Genomic DNA, 9,211 nt, shown 5'->3' on the forward strand with positions numbered 1-9,211 from the left:
AACGGAAAAAATGATGATCAATAACACATCAGCACTGGCTCCTCTCCAGCCCAAAGTCCACCAGGTCTTCCTCAGCAGAAGCCGCTGCAACCTCCAGAGACGGATGAGCAACAACGTGGGGCGGACTGGGTGGTGGCAGGTTGAGACTGTCTGGCTGGCTGTTCTGGCTGGCACTGAGAGAGACGTAGCGCATGTATGTCGAATGGAACAGGAATGCACTCCAGGCAAGGAGAGGAGAAGGGGGGAGGAGGGTAGGAGGAGAGGAGGAGAGGCGTTGTGTGTGTGTGTGGGGGGGGGGGGGGTAGAGGAGGAAAGGTGGGGGTTGCTATAGCTGCAATACCACACCTCATCCAACAGTGCTGGATCTTTGTGGTGGTTGAAATCCTCCTCTTTCATGTTCTCTTGACTCTTGTTCCTGCTGTTATATTCTCTCTCTCTATCGCTCTTTCTCTGAGTCCCTCTCTGATTCTACTCAGTTCTTTATCCCTTTCTCTATGTCCTACTCTGTCCTCAGCTCTTCCTTTTCCCATCACACTCTGTCCTTCTGGCTTGCTTTCACCCTCTTTTTCTCCCTCCAACACATTCAGATGTGTGTGTGTGTGTGTGTGTTTGCGTGCATGCGTGCGTGCCTGTATGTCTGTGTGTGTGTGTGTGCATATGTGTGTGTGTGTGTGTGTGTGCACTGTTTGTGTGTACCCCTGTGAGCCCGCAAGGGAAAACATGTAAGAATTTATCTTACACTAAGTGCAGCTTGTGTAGCAGAGTTTCCATTAAAACCATAAAAAGTGTTTTTAAATAAAATAATACTTAACAGTGTAAGTCAGAAAGCCACAGAGAAGTATTCATCCCACCGCATCCCAACCCAGCGGATGACTCAGAGGTCAAAAGAGAGGCTTTCCTAAAGTAAATCACATTGTTCGAGCTCTGTTCTCCCGCAAGTATTGTATTTCTGATGAAACTGGGGGGAGAAGGGTGTGAATCACATGCTACATTTGTCAGAAGAAAGAGCAAAAACAATACATCGCTGTCTGTACAGTAAGGGTGTTCATAGAACAAGTGCCAGGCTCTCAAAATTGCTAGGTTAACCAGTTCTCAGTATGCAACAAAGATAGCTAGGGTAAGATGCTATACGAGTCTCAGTACTATTTCTAATAGCTTTATAGTTGTACACACGATGCATATCCACCATGGCGGTCCGCTCTTGGTGATGGGGTTGGACATTCTCTACTCCCCCATAACACCCCCACAACACACTGGTGTTGTGTCCAAAGGTACTGGGTTCGATCCCAAGTGTCCGCAGCCTACCTGTGGGTAAATTTGAGAAAGACGTCATAAGAGGTGTTTGACACTGTTGGACCTATTGGAAAGATTTTCAAACCCTTGGGAGTCTGACCTTCCCCTGCTGTGCAAGGCACTTCATCTAGAACCACTTTTAACTGAACACAGCGGAGTCGTCTGAAGTGTGAATGTATGTGAGTGTAGCAGTAAAGTTGCCCAAACATTACCATTAGTCGATACATTATAATTAGTCTCCTCAAATAAGGATAATGAAAGTATAAACCCATCCACAACGAGTGTTAGAAGATACTATTTTGGGTCAGATGGCCAAAATAGAATGAATACAAGATGAAAGGGGAAGGCATGCAAAGTTAAGGGCTGCATCTGTGTTTGATCTCGTTCAGATCCTAGCAACGGGTCGGTTGGTGGCTCCCTGTTTTAACCTCAACCCAGGAGAGACCCGTTCTAGTAGGTTGGTGCTTAATGTGACTGATGTTTCATCAAAGTGGCCCCCCAAACACACATCTGGGTCACAGATCTACTTCTGAAGGGTTTCCACCAAAACACACTTTCCTTAACCTCATGGGAAACCTACATAGCCTACAGTAACAAGGCTGTTACATAACACGATTATGTTTGCATATTTTGGCATAGCCTTGCGTGGAACTATAGTCTTTCTTACAGTATATCCACATCGAGTAGCCTAGCCTAGCATGGCAATCGGAGTGACGGGAGTATGTAGCACGGCCCAAACAGACTCACAACGTGCTGCACAGTACCACAGCGTCTGAGGAATGCGCAGAAGGCATCCACGCTCGTCTGCGGCGGACGGCCCCGTTCAGCCAACCTTGGGTGACGGTTTTGCTAATTAGAGGGCACATTAAAACTGCAAACAGCAGCCTGTTGGCTCCCAGGGGCCATGGAGCAATTAGAGAGCTGGGAAGGTGAGGGGAGTACGATGATGATGATGATGATGATGATGATGGGGAGTGGGCGTGATCAAATGTGTTAAAAACACAGGGAGAGACAGGGATGGACGGTAAAGTGCAAGAGGTGGAGGAGATGAAAGAGGGGGGGATAGAAAATGGATAAATCTACAAAATGTGTTTTTGTTTTTAACAAGTCCTCCTGTCATGCTGTCTTGAGAGTATAACTCAACAAGGCGAGATGAGAGAACGTCATCAAACCGCTTTAGCATGGACACCAACCTGGTCTTAAACATGACAACGTGAAAAATGTCACGTCATAAATCCCACGGTCACGACCCCATACCCCTTGAGGACACTGTGGTGGAGAGAGTCCTTCAAGTTCCTGGCTGTGTTCGTCAGGGACGACCTCCCCTGGTTTAGGCTGACGGACTCGGCGGTGAAGACGGCCCAGAAGCGTCTATACTCCCTGAGGAGGCTCAATAAGTGTGGCATGTCTGCCAAAACCCTCACTACTATTACGGGGGGCACCGTTGAGAGCATCCTCTCTGGTAGTCCATCACTGCTAGCTGCCGCCGTGGCAGCAGCTCCTCTGCCGAGGCCTCCAGAAGGGGGTGGACCAGAGCACACCATCGGGCTATGGACCAGAGCGCACCAGGCTGTGGACTCTTCACATTGCGGCCGGCTGGAAGATGTTGCCGGAGAATGTGGCAACATTTAGCATGCTGCTAAAAGGTGTCGGTGTTCTGTTCTCATTGTTTTGGTGTCAGATTGTGGTTTGCCATGATTACCACAAGGAATTTCACAGTTCAGAATGTGATGTTCTGTATCTGATATGAAACACCTATCTTAAATAGAAACTCATGGGACAGTTTACCCAACGGGCCTCATGATCCCTCCTGGCACAGTCAGCATTCAAGATGTCTCGTGACTGTCTCGTGAACCCACTGATGTTATAGAAACTAGCCACCCTTAATGCCAACCTGGAGGCCCTTGTGAAACACAGATACCCAAGTTGAACAATGACAAATGGCGGGAGATCGGATTCTGCTCTTTAATTGTTTTTGATCAGTGAAATGTTATGAAAGTACACGTTAGAAAAGATGACATTGGGGTTGCCCCGGTGGCTCACCAGGCAGAGAGTGTACCATATAGGCTCAGTCCTGAACGCAGCGACCCGGGTTTGAATCCTGCCTGTGGTCCTTTGCTGGATGTCGTCCCCTCTATCTCCCATACCTTCCTATCTATCTATCTCCATAATAAAGCATAAAACTGCAAAAAAAAAAAAAATTAAAAAGAAAATATGACATTGCTTGTGAAATGTACTGTGTGGTTGTAATTTCTTCCAGATTTTGGCAACGTGAGATGACACAAGTATAGAGTTCTGGATGACATAGCCCTTGGGCAAAGAACCCCTCAGCGTAACATGCCGCCAGGGCCTTTGACAGGCAGAGGTTACCAAGCCCAAAGCCCTCCTGCGCAGTGCCCTTGAGCCAAAGACTAGAAGACAAACATCATTTAAAGAATTGTTGGAGTGCTTAGCTCTCAGTCCTTTTTCGTACTTCTTCTAACTGTAGTGGTCAGTGTCATCAGCAGTACTAACATACAGATATGACTAGAGCAGTTATATCTGCTAGATTGATTGAGATAGATTTGAAATAGCAATAAGCCCACCTCTATACCATTCATTTTTTTGTTGCGCTCTTGTCCCCTACTGACCATGCTAACCATGGACATACAGGTGCATCTCAATGACTTTGAATATTGTGGAAAAGTTCATTTCAATAATTCAAATAATTAAAAAGTTTACTCATATATTATACAGATTAATTGCACCCAATGTGAAACATTTCAAGCCTTTATTTGTTCTCATTTTGTTTATTATGGCTTTCAGCTCATGAAAACCCAAAATTTTGTATCTCAGACAGGACTCAAGGTGTCACACTCTGATCAACTAATTAACTCAAAACACCTGCAAAGGTTTCCTGAGCTTTTAAATGGACTACCTCTTTTGGGGAAGTGTGTTAGGAAAAGGTGCACAAGCAACAGGGCCATGAGAGGATTTCAAGCAAAGGCCATTGAAAAAAATGTGGGCGAGCCTCAGTCCACAAGGAGTGGATTGAGTCAGGGCATCAAGAGCCACCATACACAGAAGTGTCCAGGACATGGGCTACGTTCGTCACATTCCCTGTGTCAAAGCCACTCCTGGACCAGTCAGAAGTGTCTAACCTGTGTTATGATCCAGCCCTGAGACCATAACATTTAAGGAAAGTTCTCATGAGGGATTAAAAAAACGAAAGGCATTTTACTTGACAAACAGAGCTCAATAACACGATGTAACCACAAGATCAACATATAATGGAAACTAGGCCAAACAGCAGATCATAACTGGGCTCCCAACTGTCTAGGTGGACTTGCTTTATGCAATCCTGGAGACCAGAGCCGCTCCCAATTCCATAATGACCATGCCCCAACCAGGCAGGAACCAGGACACTGAAAGACCACACACACACACACACACACACACACACACACACACACACACTCCCTGGCAGAGGGACCTGGCCGTCACACCCCAGCTAAGGAGAAAAATAACTGATCTGACCTAAGTGATCTGAAAGTCCTCTTTCAGATGAACGTCAATTCCAATGTCAACGTAACCGTTTACCAGGACATTTGAGGGCAACTTCTGAGTGCCAAAAGAACCAGTACCTGGTTCAATGACGCAGGGTTACTGTGCTCGATTGGCCAGCAAACTCGCCTGACCTGAACTCCATAGAAAATGTATGGGGTGGTGTCAAGAGGAAGATGAGAGACATGAGACCCAACGATGCAGATGAGCTGAAGGCCGCTATTGAAGCAACCTGGGCTTCCATAGCACCTCAGCGGGGACACAGGCTGATCGACTTGTTGCAGTTATTCATGCAAAAGGCGCCCCAACCCCCAACTCATAACCAAGTACTGAATGCATTCAAGAACATCGTTTTCAGAAGGCACCGCATTTCCGTCCTAAAAGCAATTTTTTTGACTGGTCTTCAAATTTTCCGAGATACTGAATATTTTGTTTTCATGAGCTGTAAGCCATAATCACCAAGATTTATACAAATAAAGGCTTGACCTTTGGGTGTAATGAATCTATGTAATATATGCTTTTCACTTTTTGAATTGAATTAACTTCTCCGCAATATTTAAACGTCCTGAGATGCACCTGTATATATACATGCCTGTAATTAATGGTGGACTGCCCCCCCTGTCGGGTCCAGTCATTTCCCAATGATTGGCTCATTACCTGGGTCTCCCTCCCCGCAGAGTTAATTAGACAAAACCAACATTTTGACATGTGCAAGGAATTCGCCCTCCCTCCCTCCTTCCCTCCCGCCCTCCCCCCCCTCCACCCCTCCCTCCCCCCCCCCTTCCTCCCGCCCCTTCGTCCCTGAAAACGCCTGCAGGATGAGAGACAGGTACAGCGGGCACTTGATGATGATTAACAGTAGTGAATCAGTAATGAGCTGGGAAAAGGGACTTTGAAGCCCCCGTTTAAGTACAGACAAGACCATCTTAAAAGAGATTAAGATCTCTGTTTGACTGCAATTGTAGTAGAATAAGAAACAGCTTTGAAAGTGGATGGAGTCCAGGCAGACAGATGGACGGGGCGGGGGAAGGGAGTTGATTAGTTATAGCTTGTTAGCAGATTTTCATTGGATGATCTTTGTATGACTTTTCCATTCAGTCATTCAGCAAATGCTTTCATCCAAATTGACTGACAAGTGTGTCTGAAAACAATCATCGTCGGAGCTTTGATACCGTTGGAACCAACTACAGAAACCTCAAGTGCTGCATTACCACGTTTATAAGAAACTGAACAAAAACTGGATTACAGTGCAGCTATTGAGGAGAAAGAAAAATACAAAATAATATTGGAATTACATGACATAAGTCTATCGTGCACAAGTCAGGATATAAAGTAAAGACTAGGGTTAGGGTTAGCCTGTAGCTAGCTCACGTGGATATACGGTTGTTTTTGAGGTCTGGCCCACGGGCTCCACAGGGTGTCTGGAGCAGGAGCTGGTCCAGCCAGTAGGCCCCGGGGCTAGGAGGAGCTGGGAGGAGCTGGGAGGAGGAGGAGCTAGGAGAGCTGGTCCAGCCTGGTGGTGTTGATACTGGAAGTGTTCTCGACTCCCCTGTCTGTTTCTCCTGCCCGCTCTCCCTCGATTGAAAAAGTTTGTTTTCTTTATGCCATTATAGAAAGGTTTGCTGGTTTATTTTTATACATTATTTTCACTCTTCATATTCCAGATTTAAAGTTATCTTTAGTGTTACTTTATTTTTTGTCTACAAAATTATTTTCTATGAAATTGTCAGAATTAAATTTAGTTTGGTGCAATTTACGTTAAAATGTGCTGTGTTAAAGAGAGCTAAAGCAGCTTCAGACAGCCTCTGAATTGAAACACTAGCTAAATGTTGCCTTACTAGTTGCCTTATTAGACGTCTGTCACGTGCTGTCAAATCATATCAGAGGTGTGGTAAGGAGGATGGAGTGGTATTCACATCACACACTGCTGGATTTAAAGGTTATGGGAGTGCTTAGGAATGCTGTTTCCCTTGGCCAGGGAGAGTCTGTCCCTGGCTGGCAGCGACCAGCATGATAGAACTCACTCCATAAAATCATCCATCCACCATTCATCATTTCAACACGTTTGTGATGGGAGGGTACTGGGTTTGGTCCTAAGCGTGCGGCGTCTACTGCTGAGCCAGAGGTGGGATTCCTACCTGAATTACACATCGGCAGTCACTTTGGGATAACAGCGTCTGCTAAACGATAAATATGTACTTAAAATTCAATCAATATCAATTTGAAGCGTTGAATTCCTCATTCCTAAATTCCTCAACGGCGTGTCAGTATTGCACGGCAGACATGCAACGGTATCACTGCTGCGGATCAGGTCATCAGCCACTGGACAAAAACTAACAAAAATAATAAATGTCGGTCCTGCGCGCAGCGGCGTTAGGCTGCGGCCGCCGTGTTTGTGTGCGCACGCGAAGCCAGGCCACCGGCAGGCGCCGGGCCGTCACCAGAGCCTATACATACAAACCACCAGATGATATTCGACCGGACCTCTTCTGATCTCCGCTGAGGAGGGGCGAGAACACTGTTCCCTCTCCACCCCCTCAGGTTCCCCTGTGTTCTCCGTGTGTGCGGGTACGCGTCCGCCCAACGGGCCCTCCGAAAGCAGACCCGCTGGGGCTGCAGGTGGGCTGTTGATCTGATGGATCGATGTCCCGGGAGATCCCTGCTGCTGCTCCGCGGAGCGCCCGGGTCAGCGCACACACACACACACACACACACACACACACACACACAGCCCTCTGCTGAAAGAACACAAGCACACATTTACATTAACAACGTAGTGCATTGGCCGTTGGTGTACTTTGTACACCGTAGGTGGCCGTAGGTGTGTGCACCTGTTTGAAAGCTGAACGTATGCATGTGCGCTGGCATGCATACAACCACGACCCGCCCCAATGCAGCAAGTACTGGGGGGGGAGGGGGCTAACCTGCACCAAAGAGCTTTGTGAGCTGGTCCACAGATGTCCGCGTGGTGTCGGATGATTTTGTATGTCCAGAACCACCGATACCCACTGATCCACTCAGCCACAGGTGGTGCCGGCTAGAGATGAATAAAGACCGTGACGGAGAGCTGCTGAGCTAGAGCTGTAGAGCTGGACCCGGTAAGGTCATTTGACAGAAACACATGAACACCTTCCCAGGGCAGGTGGATAATAAAATACATTAAAAGTAATGATTACATGTGTTATCTACATTGGCCCATGTCACACCGTTGCTGCAATCGCTACCGCACCCCTGAGCCGTCTGGCTGCTGGAGCAGGCAGGTAGGACCAGGCTGCTGCACAGCTGGTTCTAGCCGGCACCAGCTGGTCATACCTGTGGCTGAGTGGATCAGTGGGTACCGTTGGTTCTGGGCATGCAAAATCCTCCGACACCACGCAGACATCTGTGGACCAGCTCACGAAGCTCTCTGGTGCACCAGAAGAGCTTCGGTGCACCAGAGAGCCTCGGTGCACCAGAGAGCTTCGTGAGCTGGTCCACAGATGTCTGCGTGGTGTCGGTGTGCAGCAACGGTGTGACATGGGCCATAACACCATAACACATGTAATCATTACTTTTAATGTATTTTATTATCCACCTGCCCTGGGCATGTGTTCATGTGTTTCTGTCAAATGACCTTACCGGGTTCAACTCCACAGCTCTAGCTCAGCAGCTCTCCGTCACGGCCTTTCTTCATCTCTAGTGCACCCCATCTCTTTCCACATCTCCCTCTTTCTCCATCTTTCTCCATCTCTCCCTCTTTCTCCATCTTTTTTAAATCATTGTCCATCTCTCTCTCTCTCCCTCTCTGTCTATATCGCTCTACCTCTCTTTCCCTGTCTCTGTCTCACACACACACACACACACACACAGTCTCTCTGCCTCTGTTTTGGAGTTATGTGCGTCAGTCAGTATGAAATGTGTGCAAAAGGCCAAGGGCCCTGAGATGGCGGTCGCTCAGAGGCTCTCTCTGTCAGCCATCAATAACACAGCGCTTGGTGGGACCTCGGCCTCCCAGTCCCTCCCAGACGTTTGTCTGTTTTTGGTGTAGTATTCCCCCCGTTTCCCGTTCCAATCAGGATAGAGAACTCCGTGAAGTATCCTCTCTGCGCGCCCTGTTGCCAGGCAGCAGGATTTCGGTGTTGACAGACAATCGCGGTGAAAGGCAAAGATACCAATCCAGGCTCTCCTAGGAACGGCTAATACAACCAAGCACGCAAAGTGAATTAGCGCGGCTTGAGAAAAGAAAGCTGAAAGACAGCTGTGTGTCTGAGAGACACGCAGGGATAGTGGTTGCAGAGGAGGGAGGGGGGTGCTGACTGGTAAAATCACAATTAAACACTTATCCAGTAATCCTGCGTGTGCAGGATGCAGTAAGTGTCAACCAAGTAGGAGGTCC

Source organism: Micromesistius poutassou (genome assembly GCF_964030765.1).
Source record: "Micromesistius poutassou genome assembly, chromosome: 19".
Lineage (NCBI taxonomy): Eukaryota > Metazoa > Chordata > Actinopteri > Gadiformes > Gadidae > Micromesistius > Micromesistius poutassou.